General features: G+C 36.1%; 1 long non-coding RNA gene across 2 annotated transcripts in view; it reads left to right on the forward strand.

Annotated features, from left to right (window-relative positions):
* Positions 1–17,839, forward strand: part of LOC144290050 (uncharacterized) — a 98,809-nt gene that overhangs the window by 20,698 nt on the left and 60,272 nt on the right. The window contains exons 3-6 of one of the 2 annotated variants that reach the window (XR_013357918.1): positions 4,597–4,641; positions 5,508–5,613; positions 13,393–13,516; positions 15,979–16,107. This is a non-coding gene — a long non-coding RNA (uncharacterized LOC144290050). The remainder of the gene's footprint in view (positions 1–4,596; positions 4,642–5,507; positions 5,614–13,392; positions 13,517–15,978; positions 16,108–17,839) is intronic. The other variant, XR_013357920.1, reaches the window with a different exon arrangement.

Genomic DNA, 17,839 nt, shown 5'->3' on the forward strand with positions numbered 1-17,839 from the left:
GTGGTTTTGAGTCATAGCTGAGTAGCCCAAACTAGGGAGGGCAACTACCCCCTTCCCTAATCTTCTGAAGGGACTGCTAACAAACCTGCCCAAACTGCCCAGAGGGAGGCATTATCTTTATTGCCCCAATCACGAGACACGTGTGCCTTCTGTCTCAAAGGGAGATACTCTGTCTGTACGTCAAGGCTCATTAGCAACGAGAAACACAAACACCCTTGAGAAAATAGTATGAAACAAATATCAGTGGTTCTTGTTCAATAGATGGGCAGAAATGCAAGAGACATGGAGAACTCTCTCTCAACAAACTCTTCCAAATTTCTGACCTACAGATATGGTGAGAGATAAAATGAAATAAAATATTGTTTTAAGTCCATACATTTTGGAGGATTTTTAGGCTATAGTAAAAAAGGAAATACTATGTTTACATGTGGAGATCTTAGCAACTATAAGCAGTATGGATAGCTTTATCAAAACCTTAGGGATCCACACCAAGGACCTGAAACAATATAACATAAGAAGAATTAACTTTTGAGGGGGACGACAGAACTAAAGAGATTTAAGAATTATTCAGAACCCAGAGCATATCCAAGGTAGAACATTACATTGGGATATCACAAGTAATTACCAAGTATAATGGAAATGGGAAAAAGAGAAATCAAGTCAAATATGAAGCAGAAATTCAAGGCAAATTAATCAAATATCACTCAACTATGGCTGCTGTAGCAAACAATCACTGATCTGCTGACTTAAAAACAAACCATGAATTTATTCTATTATAGCTCTGGAGGCCAGAAGTGTAAAATCAGTATCAGTAGGCTGAAATCAAGGATTAGCTGGACCAGGCTCCCTCCAGAGGCTCTAGGGAAGAATCTATTTCTTGGCTCTCCCAGAATCTGATGACTGCTAATATTCCTTGGTTTGGGGCCTTATCATTGAAACCTCTGTCTTCCCTCCCAAAATAACCTTATCCTTTTGTTTTATATATAATCTTCCTCTACCCCTCTCTTATAAGGACGCATGTGATGGCATTTGCCCTCACTTGGATCATCTCCCCATCTCAAGATTTTTAACTTATCCTGTCTGCCTAAACCCCTTCTCAATATAAAGTAACATTTATAGATTCCAGGGATTAAGAATTAATATCTTTGGGAGTCATTATTCTGCCCACTGCATGCACTTATAGTCATCAATTATTATAATGAAAATGCTGCAAAACATACAGAACTGACCTCAGCTACTGTGTTCCAGTTAATTCCATCTGGATTCAGCAGGATTGGGATGACACTGGATTTATGGCTTTCAGGTTTGCTCCCTTTGTCTACATAGCAAATGGAGAGAAGCCCTGGGAGACATCTTTCCCATCCAGTCACAAAATACAACTGCTTGTGTTTATACCCAGGAAGGATACTGTTCTAGAAAAACTGAACCATGCTATAGAAAAGATGTACAGAACTAGCACCTTGATTCTCCAATGAAAAACCCAACCCTTCAACCAACACAGAGCTTCTAATATTTTAGAACTCTATTTTTAAAAATGAATAGGTACATTGATGTAACAAATGTAGCGCTCTGGTATAGCATGTTATAGTGAGGGAGAGCTGTGCATGTGTGCGGACAGGTAGCATATGGAAACTCTCTATGTACAATTTTGTTGTGAGTCCAAAACTGGTCTTAAAATAACATTTATTAATTAAAAAAGAATAGGTCCCCAAGAATCTCTAGTTATTTTAATAAATATTTAAGGCAAAAGGACATTAGGAAAGAAAGGAGATCAAATGTAATAAGGACAACCTAAAAACTATAATTAATATACTACTCATAAAGATAAAACAAGATCCTATATCCATGAAGGTATAAATATTATTTTTATTACGGAATAACTAGAAAGAGATAAGCTCGTGGAAATTTAAAATAATGTAGTTTAAGTTTGACAAAAATCAAAGTTTAGAAGATAAAGTAAAATTAAATTTTCACAAAGTGAAAGGAGGAAGATAATATAATAAAATAAATATGAAGATAAATATGAAGACAGAGTCAATTTACAAAATTCAATATTTTCCATAGTACTTCCAGAATGAGAAAATAGGCAAAAGGTCTAGCAAAACACTCTGGCAAAGAGGATATTTTCCAATAAAGGACATAAAAAAACAAACAAACAAAAACTATGAAGTGCCATAAAAAACAAATAGAAAAAAAAAGTCCTGATAGACTTATTGAGTACAATCCCAGGAATAGAGAGATCAGAAAATAATGTGTTTTGAGGATCATTGAAAGAGAGAGAATAGTCTTAGATAGTATGTCTAAATCTTTTTGAAGGGCTAGATGTTTCTTCCTATTAAAGATATTTTTCCCTTGAACTTGGATGTGAACATCTTAGTAGACAAAATAACTTCTAATATCCAGGCTTCAAATGACAGGGCAGCAACCAACCATAGTCTAATAAATAAATAGTCCTCTCTGAGGAACGAAATCCCTTCGTCCTTTAAGACAAAGGCAGTGGAAATCCTGGCAAGCTGTGAGGCAGGAAATAGATTCTGAGACGAGGAATCTGTGTGATGCAAATCAGCATAGAGTAATATGGAGCAAACCACAGAGATGGTATCATTGATACTAATAAATGGAACTCCATCTTTCCTGAAGTATCTGATCCGGGACTTGACCCCAGGACCCCAGGATCACAACCTGAGCCAAAGGTAGATACTCAACCACTAGGTCACCCAGGTGCCCCATGGACAAAGTTCTCCTTTGAAATTAAACCCAGTTTCTATTGAAGATACCCTAAAAGTTAGCTGGCAATACATACATTGAGAACCTAAGGTTATAATTTTTTTTTCAAGAAACTATAAGCAGAGATTTTTTTTTCCTTTACAGAACTTTAAAAGGCAAATGAGTGAATGAGAGATAAAAGTAAGAGGACAAGGTGAATTTAATGAAGTGGGGTGAAACATCCCTTAATTTTTCAAAAATCAGACTCTGGAATTCCATGTCAGTGTCCAACTGAGAACCTATAAATAGCACAATTTGAAGAGCATTTGTATTCTATAACCATTGTATGTATTCTCTTAAAAGGAATAAACGAGTAAGAACATACTCCTTAATAATTTGATTTCTATTTCAGCCATTAGATTTGCTATTTTCTCAGCATCTCTCCTCTCTGAAGTGCATGTCAAAGTGCTATATTCAGTACACTGAAGCAATAAGGGATATTTGCATAATAATGTAAATAATATAAATGAACACAGAAGAAAGAATTTTGTGTAGTTACATATTTGAGTTCTGATTTTATAGTACTATAAAGCTATGTACACACTGTAAACTATACCTATTTTCTCTTTTTCATGGGAAAATAATCTTTTAAAGATGATTTCTGTACTTTTTTACTTATTAATGACAAGACTATAAGGAAATCATGTTCTACTTCTATACATTTGCTTAGATTCTTACCATTCTCTACAAAGTTAGGGATAACACCTGAAAAATTATTAGTAAGAATTAAGTATACATAGTTTCACTTTAAAAATAACTCTAACAAAATATGTAACACTTCAAATATGCTTTTACTTCCACTAGCAAATTTGTGGAGAAGTAAAATAATTTTGAATGGAGATTATATATTACCAAACATACAATTTTATTAATCTCACTTATCTAATAATCTAAACTAAAGACTAGCAATTTGTATTGTTATATCAAAATGGCTATTAGTCTATTAATTCATTTATTCAATAATCATTGAAAACAAATCATGCAAAGAAAAAAGAAAAAAAAGAAAACAAATTATGCCTACTAGCCGAGACACTAGGTAACATATGGTCTCTTATTTTGAAAAATTTATCAACTAGAGCGAAAGACAAAAAACTATTATTTTGAGTTGACAATTACTATGGTAATTATGTATTTATAAGAAAGAGGGGACATATAAGAATAAATACTGATAACTTTCTGAGTTTGTTCTTTTGCTGCCACCTAAAATCAAAGGGATTACTTTTAATCAATTTGTCTAAATGCTAATTTTCTCATCTAAACAGGAGTTTCAGCAAGAAGAGCAGGAGAAAAATATAAATGAGATCATCTATTATTAAAATCAATTCTAGAGACTGTTTCTCCAGAACATAAACTTCATTGCAATTGGATAATTTTGTATGTTTTTTTCAATGGCATTTTGAAGTTCTATCAACATTATGTTCCTGTTTGATTTTTCTAATGATTGGTTAAATTGAATAACACTTAAATGGCAAGAATGTTTCTCTCTTTTTCCTCCACTTCCTAATTCCATTATATTTATTTTTTTCCTTCTTCTCATTCTCCTTCCTCTCCACTTCTTCTTCTCCTTCTTTTCCCTCCAAAGTGACAAAGTGTATATAAAAAGGACAAACAAAGTGTTGAAAACTTGGAGAGTTAATTCTCTACGAAAAGGTAGATGACCTAAAATTGCTATTACAGAGATAATCTTTTCCACAACTACTAAATGGTTGCTTTTCTATGCCGGCTGGAGTTGAAGATTTCTTTTTTCCTGGTATTACACAAAATCACAGAAGAACAGATTTTTAAAACTACATTGAATACCAGAAGTAACATAAGCCTTTCATTTTACAGATGAGAAAAGAGAGGCTCCGAAAATGTGACTTTCTCAGTATCAAAGTGAGTCCTAGTGCTTCAAAAATTTAGTTGTAGAAGTCAAGATCTTTATTAGGGAAGATATAGGAAGCAAGGAAGCAAGCCCATGAATGCCTGGCAGGTTGCAAATCCAGAATAGAACATTAGAATACCCAAATTCTGCTAACTAAACATTTAGTTAAATATTTAAGTTTTTGTGTCTCTATATGGCAATGCATAAAAAAATTCAAATAGCTCAATAATTGAAATTACAGTTTTAAGGCATTTGGAATTGTAGAAGCAAAATATTCACATGATCCCATAAATTTTGTTTCTCTTTGAGCTGCAAGCAGTTCTTTCTCACTAATCTCATGGATTGTAAACATGGATTGAGATGAAAACATTTACTGAACTTAATCAACTTTATGTTTTAGACAATTTAAAAATCTAATCCCAAGGCTAATCGTGTTGCTTTATACATTCCTGTTTAGAGGAATGTTTGTGGTGGCTGCTTTCCTGTTCAAAACAAACAAACAAAAACCAAAAAGCTAAACTAAAAGCATTTACCCACTTTTATTTTCAGCAGTAGTTTTTGGTTTTGTTTTTACTTTCCACGTAGGTCACCTCTACTTCACCTAGTTTCTTTGCAACTCTCTTTCTCATAAGGCACATTCTTAATATATTTCAATTTGCATGTTTTTCTAAGATTGAAAATAAGTAAGCAGTCAGGGCAGGAGCATAATAGACATTTGCTAGAATGGAGGGTCAGTGTGACTTAGTAAGGACACCGCTAACACCTTCTCCATTCCCAGATCCTAGTTCAGTTAGAGACCCTAAAAGCAAGTAGCATATTTTTACAGTTGCTAACCCAACGTTATTTTTTTTTTTATTTTTTTAAACCCAATCTTTAGAAATAGGTTGAAAAAATGCATATTACGTGACACCACAGACAGGATCTAGTGGAACTTGAAGAAGCACAGAGACAGGAGTCCCACCGAGAAGAGCATCTCATGGCAGGTTGGCTAACATGACCTCGGCCCAGCTGATACCTCCCTTATTTAACCCACACTGGTATCGTGATAACCGCAGTTTGGCAGTGCTGAAACGATGGTGCATGGTTAAAATAATGACACATTCATCCCTTTCTTAAAGAACGTTTCTCCCTCTTCTGATTTGGTCATATGCAAATACATAATACTGTTTATCCATTTCGAAGAACGAAAATTTTAATGGCTTCTGTAGAACATGAGCTATCAAAATGCACACAGAAGAGGAGTGTACTTTGTTCTTTTCTTTAAACTATAAGAATATATGTTTATATATAAGGGTGCACCCAGTTTTGGATCCTGAAGAGCATAAAACTTGGCAACTTTCTGTTAGAAACAGAGACAAAAAAATAATTAAACGTACGTAATTGCAAAGGAAACAATATTTATATAGAATGGGGAAAAAGAAGCCTTGGAAAGGGATCATGAAAGGAAGATGTCACAAAGTTTAATTCCATGAGCTCCTTAGTAAACCCACTTCTATCTGGCTGATTATTTTGTTCTTTGGCAAAGTGCCACAGATTGTAAGTATATTTTATCATACTGTTTCTTGTGCTTGAACCCCTTAATTTAATGGAAGTATTCTTTTTAATCTTATACTCATTAGTGTTCTCAAATTTATTCATTTTATAACAGCCCTGTGAGACACCAGAGAGCCTAAATAGCTTTATTAACTCTCACATGCTTTTCACTATAGAAAGTATTTGAAATAGCAATTAATTTGAATTTTTAAAAAATTAAGAAATGCTAATGTACTTGTTTTCTTAGATTTTTGTCAGGAAAATATACACAATTGTGCTGATAATATTCTGGTGCATATACTTCCTTTTCATTTTTAAAGTAAGTAGAAACTTAACGATTATTTTTCTCCTTAGATATACAGGCTCATCTCAGAGTCCTTCGCTGAATAAAATAAAGAATGCCTGCTTCTGTTTAAAAAGAAATCTAGAATACTTGACAGTGTCATGCTGCTCAAACCTGAAAGTATGATCAGAATTTTCCTCCGAGTGCTGAAACATAATATTCACCAAAACTCCAACTCAAAAGTATTGATTGTGTTGAGATATTTTTTTAAGTAATCTCCACCTGCAAAGCCAGGCTCGAACCCACGACCCTGACTGAGATCAGAGTCCCATGCTCTACTGATTGAGCCCGCCAGGATCCCCTGTTGAGATTTTGGTTGTAGAAAAATGAATCATGCAATCAGATCTCTATGTAACAAGAATTGTCTCTACCATTACAAATCCAAAAGTTTCCTATTAAAAAGCAAAGGAATGAACCACTGTTAAAAAAAAAAAACAAAAAACTAAATCCTATGTTTTTAAGGATAGATTATTTTTTAAGCTACAGCCTTTCTCTTCACTGACTAGTCTCACCTCCCCAAAAGTAAATTATAAAATATTTCATACCATTGTAAGAAATATCAGCATAATAAAAATGTCATCATGTATATATTTTAGGCATTAAATAATTCAGATAGCTTTTAGATACTTGTGTGGCAGGATTTTTTCCTTCAAAAAATACTCAAATAATCCCCTGCATCATAATTGCTAAATTGCTTATTAAACTGCTGGTGCCAAGATCTGCTTCCAACCCAGGGAACTAGAATTTTTGAGAGTCAGTCCCATGGATTTACACTTTTAAAAATAGAATGCAGGGAATCCTTTTGCATACTAAAGTTTATGAACCATCATAAAAACTATAAACTTGAGGCATTTTATCAGTAAATACTTAAAAATAATTATTTAATGATTTCTTACATTTGACTACAAATATTAAAAAGTGAAAGTGATTTTAGTAAAAAAAAAAAAAAAAAAAAAAACACCTTAGCAGAGTGCTAAAGATATTTGCCAAGCCCCCATCTTTGTATATTATATAGGTCTATTTGGCAGATAATTTTGTCTCTTGGCAAAAAGCCTTGAATAGTGATTTATCATACTGTATATCATATTGTTTATGATATTTGTTATCATATTGTTTCAGTCCTAAACCCCTTATTTAGTGGAAACAGTTTTTTAAATCTTAAAGATAAGTTTGAGGACGTTGATATCTTTAACTTACTTTACAATAGCCCATGAGATGCCAGAAAGCCTAAGTTACCTAAGACTCTTTATCACTTATGGATTTTGATATGGAACCAAACAATTACATTATCTTAGTTCATTCTTTCAGGAGTTGATGGATATTTACTTAACATAAAGGCTTCAAAACTCAGAAATTAAAAAAAAATAGGAATATCTCATAATTCCTACCATTGAAAGTATGATCAAGTTGAGAATGTTACAATGTAGAATGTAGGCAAGCTAGTGTCGTGATTCCTAGACAAAGCAGAGGAAAGACGTGAGGTTTGACACTCGGCCAAGTATTGGTAACATAAATCCAACTATGAAATTTATGGGAAAAGGTAAGTTTTAGTTAGTTTATATGACCCATTAGTTCAGTTACCCAATGGTAAACCACGAGGTGATGTGTCAGAGGGCTATTTCACAACCTTCCAGGCTTGTTCAAAGCCCCCTGCAAATGATGTATGATGCACAGAATTCAAGCAGAAATTTATTTCCTCACCCATCCACATACTATTCATCCAACCATCTTCCCTGTTTCCCCTTCTTCCCTCGGCATTTGTTGAGTAAAATTAGATCACAGATAAAAGTTACCTAAAGGTTATTCAATCACAAATACACGTAGATCTACGACACGGAGAGGTCAGTGACCTCCAGGGGGGTCTGTGGTTCACGTCCCAAGAGTGAGAAACAGCACTGAATGCTTTTTGACAGCTTAGCCCAGTGCAGTCTGTCCTATTCCGGACCCTGAACACCCTTCCTTGGCCAGAGTGACTGCTTCTAGAAAGCAATTTTGGATTGAATTAGAGCTTTCTGAGACAGACAAAACATACTTTACAGTAGGCAAATTGAATTTCTCTGGTTCAGTGACTTGCTGTGCCACGGCGCCTCTCAAGAAGACTTTCACATTATTGAGAGCTGCTAGATTTCCTTGTAAAATAGCCACAGGCTGCACGCACATGCCACACAGCTGATTCTTTGTCTGCCATTTCTCTCGGAAATATTTCTAGCCTTCTTTCACACACTTACGGGACTATTTAAATGCAGCATACAAAGACACAGCACAAACTATTGTCTCCAGCCTTTTCGAGAAGAGTGTGTTTCAAGTGGGTACTAATTCATAAAGAGGTCTCGAAGGAAAGTTAGCCCCGTGCCTAGGATGGTGGAAATTCAAAGTATCTTTAATGGAATGAAATAGGAAGGATTATTCATGTATCTCATGCACAATCATGAATGCAGAATTGGAAATATTTGCAATAGTTTGATCAGGAACACCTTGGTACCAGCTGTTGGAGATAGTATTTGGCCTAACGGTTGACAAAGCAATGAGCGTCCTCTTTCTGATTTTCTCTTCTGGAACATCCCTAAAGATTACAGGCTGGCTTAACTTGCAACACAGATGTTACCGTCTAACTACTTTTGTTCAAACGAAGCCAGAAATTTCTGTTAGGTTTTCAACATAGACAGGGAGAAATAAAGGGTTCTTGCGTGGGGTGATTGTCAAAGGAATCGGCTGCACTCATGAGAAATAACTGCTCACATCCCAAGTCTCAAAAGTTGGCTCAAGAATACTTTCATGGTTAAAATAATTCATCACACGGGGGAAAAAATTTCATAGACAAGAAAGATTTTTTTTTTATTCATTCTTATTTTTTCCCCCTTGATATCATTTGATTTCCAAAGCACCTCCTCTGGCTTATTTCGGAGTCACATTACCCCAGGAGAAGTTTGCCCACAATCTTAGTGCCACAGCCTAATTTATACTGCTTTCTCCTACACACAATGTCATTTTATACATCTCAGGTGAAATTCCATGCTAGGGAAAAAAAAAATGTCAGGGTCATTAGGCAATGAGGAACATTCATTCTGACACAGGGGAGAGGATTGCATTTAACCAGAAAATGCAGAGTTCTCGGTGGTAATTCTTTGCTCAGAGGTCCCTTGGGCTTAGAGCCCTAGGAACAGATGTGATCTCATGCCTGGTCTAAAGAGAACACAGCCATGGGCGGAAACACCTCCCTCCATCAGTGAGGGAGCTTCTGCCAGAAGCAGATTTCTCACCAGGAGGACCCTAAACTCATTGCCAAATTAGAATCTGCCCGGTGAGAAGTCACTGGGCATAAAATCTCCAGTGATTTGGTGCTTGTTCAGTTTGCAAACCAGAAAGCATATGTGAAGAATTCACAGAAGAGCCTGTGTGCATGTGCCGAAGCCACTGGGGGAGCCAAGCGGCTGGGGGTGGGGGGGTCACATTGGCTTCTCTTCTGAAAGCGCTTTCTCGGCCTATGCTATATTGTTAGAAACCTCTGGCAAAACTAGGATGTCCAGAACACATCGATTGGGAAGGTTGATATTATGTGTTTTTGCCTTATTCTGTTTGTATAACTCTTATAGAGTTATGTTTGATTTTGTTTGGTGGGTCAGGGTAATAACAAAACCATCTGGTTTCTGCTTTTCTTTTTTTCTTCTAAAAGTATAGATAAGACATTAAGAAGACATTTGAAAACAGACCCCGCTAATGCTTAATAGGTGCAGCAAGATTAAAAAGGGTGCTACCAATAAAAGGAGTCCAGAGAATAAGATTTATTACAGATAGCTTTCAACCCTCGATTTAAAGAAGTAACACAACTTTCAGACCTTTGCCCCTAATTCTAAAGCACTTTGCTGAACCCCCAAATGAAAAGCGACATAAAGAATTTAACAGCGATGTATATATTGATAGGTTATGTCCAGAATGCTATGGATGCAGGTAAGCTCCCTAGCTGTGAGCACCTCAGATGATATTCCATCAAAAAGAACAGCTGGAACATTTTGGTTTCTTTTGTTTTGTTTCAGCAGCTTTGGAGTCCCATGCACTGGCTAATTTCACAGCAAAAAATTACATTTTTTACTGCTTTACATATTAATCAGCTATTTAGAACATCCCTGCTGAGAAATACCATCGTAGCAACAACACCATTTTAATGGAGCAAGGCAAAGATACCCTGGAGAATCAATTATAATGAAGGCCAATGAAAAGCTGTTTTGTTTTTTGTTATTTTATGGGGTTAGGAGGACAATTGATGAGGTAATAAGACCTAAGACATTTCCAGTTCTTCACAGGGAAAATAGAGTCGAATTCAGTGGGATCAGAAGAGTCACCAGGTTGCAAATGTTGGTCTCGGCGACTGAAGGGCTTAGAAGCAGCTTGTGCATCATATGAGACACCTCAGGTGATGGTAGTGTTGCGTTGACTACGTCGGTAGTCCAGGTCCGCAAGTTTGCTTTCAGAAAAAGAAGAGTAAATGAAATACTGGGTGCCATCGAGTTCAGAATTTTGCACCAGTAATTTTTTTTTTTTTTTTTGTCAGAGCTAGTCTGAAGAAAGTAGTTTTAAAATTAGCTGCTAGATGTTACTCATTAGAAATCTTCAGTCTGGAGTTGAAAATCTTATTTTAATATTTTTTAGTCGGGGCCTATTTATCAGGACCTAACAAGACAGTGCAACCCTAACGATGTCAATGAAGCCTATTCCCGGAAACGTTTCCCATAAATGCAACTCATCTCAAGTAATAAAAGAATGAGAGACCAAGTGTTTTCTGAAGCAATTTTGCAAGACTCAGCGCAAGAGAGCTTCCTTTGAGTCATGTCTCAACTTACATTTTTCAACCCTGTCTCCCAGAAATTCTTCTTCTATCACCTGCTCTTTAATTGCATATAAATGATTTCTGCTCCGGATCCCCACTTTACACTTTCTGCTCAGAGTAGAGTTCTTCTCCCTTGTTTTCACTTGCCCAAAGCATGTTCAGCTATCCAGGTTGGTACTCCTCTTTCCTTAAAGCGTTCCCTAATCCTCCCAGCTGGAAGTAATTGGCAAAGGGCACCGTCTAGGCTGTAACAGCAATTTGTAAAGCCCTCAAAATCCTTCGCACATTCTGTTTTGTATTACAGATAGGTTTGTACCACTCTTCAGGTCAACTAGACTCTAAGCTCCTTGAGGATAAAGATCACATTGCATTCACTGCTCCTAATATGAAACGAGGCATCCTAGACTTAGTAGGTGTTTAATGTAAGATTATGTCAATTAGCTAGGGTAGCGATCCACTGAAAACTACATCAGAAAGCATTGTTCCACTCCGGTTTGCATGTTTAAGAACCCTTCTTCAGAAAATCCACAGGATTTAGAGACGTTTTATTTTGCGGCTAAATCACAGGTGAAGACGTTACAATTGCAGAATTGTTTCCTCAAAAATATCTATCTGGTCAGACAAATGAAAAGTGTGTATAAGAAGTAGCAAATAGTGCAATTTCCTCTGGGCAGACTATGGATTCTTCACTGATACAGAATCATGATTGTTGTATAAAGTGAATCACAAAAATTAACATTTAATTTTTATAGTACTCCTTTGATGTAAAGTGAAAACTAAAGTGATATGGATAGAAAAAAAAAAACACTAATCCAAAATCTGAATCATCAAATCTGAGACTCATAAATAATTTCTCAGTATAGTTGAGAGCCACCTTTCGATGGTGGCAGTAATTAGAGCTGACAGATGTATCTTACATAACAGTGATCAAGAAGCATATTACTTTAAGACTTAGAGGAGGTGATATGATGCCTCTTGATTTTCAAAAACATATTATGACTTTAATTGCATCTTTTTCTAAACTGACTTGTAGATCACTTTGTAATATATCATTTAATTCTGTGTGGAATTTTACTGTATGAATTCCTCATCGTTTATGACAAATGCCTAGATATTTGACATTTAATGTATGTAGGCATATAATTCTGGAAAGCTTGAAGCTAAGCCCAAGTTCTTAGGGGCTGAAACACCAGGAAGATTTACCCTAAGTGACTGACCTCTATCTTATCCTCACATAAACTTAGGAATGTGTTGGTTTTGACACCCCTTACTTGGTTCAATAGGTGGCACAAACATATCCAGAGACTTCCGAATAGTCTGATGAATACGAATAAATACCCACTACTCCCCTGGCCTCCACACACCATCTATGCTTTTTAAAAGGATCTGAAGAAGGTGGTCAGTGGCAGCAGGACATCTCTGTGATGACCTGAAATGATGACCATATATAACCTATACACAAAATATACATATAAACTATACACAAAAATAAACCATATATAGTTATATATAACCATACTTATATTATTATATATAGTTATATAAGGTTGTATATGTAGAGACACATATATATGACTATAAATAAAGGTATATAGTAAAATTTTGTATGTTCTCTATTATATGCACTTTAGTTATTTTTTTAGCACTGTGGTTCTTTTGATTTATTTTTGCACATTCTCATAATTACTTAATTGGAATAAATTTTTAGATTTGGAGTAGGGATGTGGGTAGAGTGTGGGTGAAGGACTATGTTTGCATTGGTTTTTATTCTATATGTCTTGCTGTTTGAATTTATGATTTTATAGAGTATACCTTCTGTAATGTTTTAAACAGTTCAAACAAAAATATTTTTCTCTGTCTTTTTGGATTTCCGTTTTCCTCTTTCTTATTCTTGTGATTTCGTGATATCCTTCCTGTTTGAGTATGTGAAACAGCATTTTAAATATTTTTTTCAATACGTAAACTATATATTTTGTGGGATACACTCTATGGCTCATTGGTGGACCTGTTGGCATTCTCCTAGAGATATATAAGAAACTAATTGCTAGTCTGGTTTTACAGAGAGGGACCTCAGGAATGTTCTTGGATCGGGCTTTATTTTCACCAATAATCTGAAGCTGATGGATCAGAACATCGTTCCTCCTTGAATTTAGTGTTTAAAAGTCTCTACTCTTGGGAAGTCTCGGTGAGTCTTTGGTAAACCATTTTATTTTTTATTTTTATTTTTTTATTTATTTATGATAGTCACATAGAGAGAGAGAGAGAGAGAGAGAGAGAGAGAGAGAGAGAGGCAGAGGGAGAAGCAGGCTCCATGCACCAGGAGCCCGACATGGGATTCAATCCCGGGTCTCCAGGATTGTGCCCTGGGCCAAAGGCAGGCGCTAAACCACTGCGCCACCCAGGGATCCCGGTAAACCATTTTATTAAGTAACTTTGTCCATAGTCATTTGTGGAAAAAAAAAAAGTCTTTAATTGTAAATGTTTAATTGTTTAATCTAGCAATTACTAAATTCATTCTAACTACCCCCTGCATGTTATTCTTTTGGAATTATTTTACTATAATTTTTTCTAGCTTTTTTTCCTAATAGATTATCTTTTTAACATAACTTACTCAGTGAAGGTGCCTTCATTATAAAATTTCCCCTATTCTATTAATTTTATAATTAATTTTCTTATTTTCATCATTTCCTAAATATACTTTTAGCTACCATTTGATTTTTTTTTCCTTGACCCAGGCAATTAAATGAGTTGTTCTCAAAGATTTCCCTTAAGTTTTTTTTTTTTTTTATCCCTTTGTATTAACGTCTAATGTAATTCATTGTGGTCAGATAATATCATGTGTAATATTCCCTTATTAAAAAGCCTTTTTAAATTTTTTTTTAACAAATGTATACCCCCTTAATCCACTTTTCCCACTTTTTCTTTTTAGTATATTTAAGTATCATTGAACCTAATACACTATCCGTTTTGGTAACACTTCCCAGACATTTAAAAATAATGCATCCTCCATTTTCTCTGTATGGAATAAAGCATCTGTAATTCTCACAAATTGTTATTTTATTATTAACCCTAATCTATGAATGGAAATGGGTAACTGTGGCTCACCTAGTTTGAACTTTTTGAAGTGAACACTGGTTATGTTTGAGATAATAGGGACTAGACTCTTGACTCCGAAGCTGTGTAACATAGCAAATTTATAGAATTTGGGGGGAGGAGGACTCAAAAATAAACAATACAGAAAACATTTAAAGTGGATGGAAGAGGGAGGAAAATATATTCAATATAGCCTCAGGTTGCATGAAAAAAACTCAAGTATTCCATAACATCGGTTCTATATCCATATGAATGTCAACAGGGAAAGAAGTGAGCTCTTCCAAAGCAGTGAAAGTATGAAAGAAAAAGAAAACAGGATAGAGCCCTGGTTTTTCATATATATTCTCCTTCCTCTGTGTTTAGGAAAATGGTAACATACTGGAGGAGTAAATTACAATCCAGAAAAACAAACAAACAAACAACAACAAAAAAAAACATTGAACACTGAGGGGCGTGGGGGAGTAGTCTGTGGCATTTAAATTATCTTCTAAGATCCCTAAGTATCCTTATTTTAGAAGCCAATATGGATGGTCAAAAGTAACAGTAATGAATAAAAATAGATTGAATCACCCAGGACACCTTATCACCAATAGATTTTTTTTGTGTGTGTGTACTTTGTTTTAACGAAATTATATTGACAAGGATTCTTTTTTACTTTGTTTCTTTTATGCTTTTTATAGAAAAATGTTTTTTGAGGGGCATCTAGGTGGCTCAGTCAGTTAAGTGTCCGACTCTTGGTTTCAGCCAAGGTCGTGATCTCAGTGTGGAGCCTGCTTGAGATTCTCTCCTCTTCTCTCTCTTTCTCCTCCTCTCCTCCTTCACCAGCTTGCACTCCTGTGCTCTCTCTCTCTCTCTCTCAAAGAAAGAAAAAGAGAGAGAGAAAAAAATCTTTTCTAAAAAAAAGTTTTTCGGTAGTCTTTACCAAGGGGATTTTTTTTTAATCACCTAGATTCATAAAGTTGAGAAGGGGGACACCTGTGTGGCTCAGTGGTTGAGCATCTGCCTTTGGCTCAGCGAGTGATCCTGAGGTCCTGGGATCGAGTCCCACATCAGGCTCCCTACATGGAGCCTGCTTCTCCCTCTGCCTGTGTCTCCGCCTCTCTCTGTGTCTCTCATGAATAAATAAATAAAATATTTTTAAAAAGTTGAGGAGAAATGTTGAATGCTTAATGTGACCTTTAAGTATTTTATTTCAGTTGCAAACATAGATAGGGGCATGGTTTGAAAAAAAAAAAAAAGGTACAAAATGATACGTAGTGAGCAATAACAGGATGATTTTTTTGCACCCTTCCAAAATCCAACTGCCTGTAGATAACCTGTATGTAGAATTTTGTCTCTAAATATCAACAAGCCTACTCGGTGTGGTGGATTATTTTCTCATGCTTGTGGAAGGGGGATAAACAGCCTCACCAAAACAAAATGAACAAAAAAATAAAACAAAAGAGCCAGGCGCCACAGGTGAGGGAGAAACGTGGGTGGAGTGCAGCATGGATAATAGCTTAAAAGGTGAGTGTGGAGAACAGAGTTTGATAGATCGAACCCTTCTCTCCACAGAGCCCCAGGTCCCACCCAGGTGTGCTTACTCATTCCCTGGATTTCGCCCAACGTCTTGGCTTGCGGGTCATGGAGAATCGGGAAGCCCAGCACAGCCTCCACCAACCAGAGCCGCCCTACCTGTTACAGGTGAGTCCTACTCCCTGCAACCACTGCTAGTGACTTTGAAAGGCCTGTATATATCCATTGCTGGAAAACTGAATCATGCTCTTCCTCTAACAACAGTCTGACCGGTTGGAGCCAAGCCGTTCTAAGTACAACGTGAGTCCTCATATTCACCAGATATTTATTTATTTAGCAATCGCTGAGAATGTGACTTTTTTACAGCTGTGCAATTTTTCTGGGCTAACCAGGGTAAAGGAGATTGCAGCGTCTTGCTCATCCCTTTCCTTCTCCAACTTGAGAGCAAACTTCATTAATAAGAGTCAAGTACAATGATAGATTTTGGAGTTGACGTCATTATATATATATACATAGTGTCCCGGATGTGTTAACCCAAGCATATTTCTGTCTGCCTGTATTTTGGCATGCCTGAATCAAGGAAGAGTTACTTCTCGGCTTAGAAATGAATTCATGGCATAGCTTTGTTCAAATTCTACTGTAATGGGGTATTAGCTCCCAGATTGCTGCTTTCCTGATGTTACCAGAGCTGGGGCTGTAAATGTATACATTGGAGCAATCCCTAGAGCCCTAAGTATTCCTCTGTTATGATAATGTCACCATTAGTCTTGATTGCTTTTGACAATGGTTACTGAATTGCCCAAAGCAAGAAGTTGAGTTTGTTCACATTTTCCCCCTTAATTTGGGAGAGTGTTTTTATTTCACTTTTATTTGAAATGAGTTCCTGTGCTCTTATTATGGCATTTTATGTGGCTTGTCATTGTAGTAATCAATTTTATATTTTCTTCACGCCAGTTCAACATTCTGCTCTTGACGAGCACTTTGTCATATTTACTAGGGTTCTTGTCATACATAGGAAAACGCTTCCTCTATTTGTCTCCTAAATTTTCTTTTTCCCTTGTTAGTAATTTCGCTATCTCTATATCAATGTTCTGGCTGGTTGCAATTACAAGTTTTCCCAGCTGGGAGCTTGTAGCATTTTCTCAGTCTCTGCAACATGCTGATCTATTCTGATATGAGTTCCAATTGTTTCACCTCCGTGTTCTGCATTTTTACCATGCTTTGTTGAAAAGGAACTGTCGAAATTGGAAGTAGTTGAAGTTTTCTTTTTTGTGTATTTCACCTGAGACCAACTTTGTGCTGCTCAGGTGTCTTCCCAGGGAGACGCGTTCTTTTAGGCTGGAGCTCTTGGACTTGCTGCTTAGAGATTCTGATTCAGGTTTAATCTATAAAAATGTCACGGGCACACAGTGATTATGTTCCAGTCCTGAATGAGAAACTAATTGTCCCTGCCCGTAGCAACAAGCGTTAAAAAGATTCTTACTTTGTATTCAGTAATTGTGAAGGTCTTTGTGGGTGTATACACGTGTGCTGGTTCTCCACTGATACCAGAGTCTTAATTTTTTGCCACAGATTGCTACCATTTTCTTGTCTGTTTTTTTTAATAAAATAAAATAGAATTAAAATCTGTGAAAAGTGAAGGTGTTCCTCCAGAGTGACTCTCAAATTGCAAATCAGAGTCACCTGGATAGCTGGTTAAAGCACAGAGGTTTTGTAGATCTAGGGTAGCCCCCAAAATTTGCATTTCTAATAAATTTCTGCGTAATGCTAACTTTGCTGGTACAGGATCAAATTGCCCTAAGCAAAGAGGCATTTGACTTTCATGGGTCCTAAGTTTCGTAAATCAATACTTCTCATGTTTTTTAGAATATGTTTGAAAGCTCTTTTAGACATGATGGCA

The sequence above is a fragment of the Canis aureus genome, chromosome 2 (assembly GCF_053574225.1).
Source record: "Canis aureus isolate CA01 chromosome 2, VMU_Caureus_v.1.0, whole genome shotgun sequence".
NCBI lineage: Eukaryota > Metazoa > Chordata > Mammalia > Carnivora > Canidae > Canis > Canis aureus.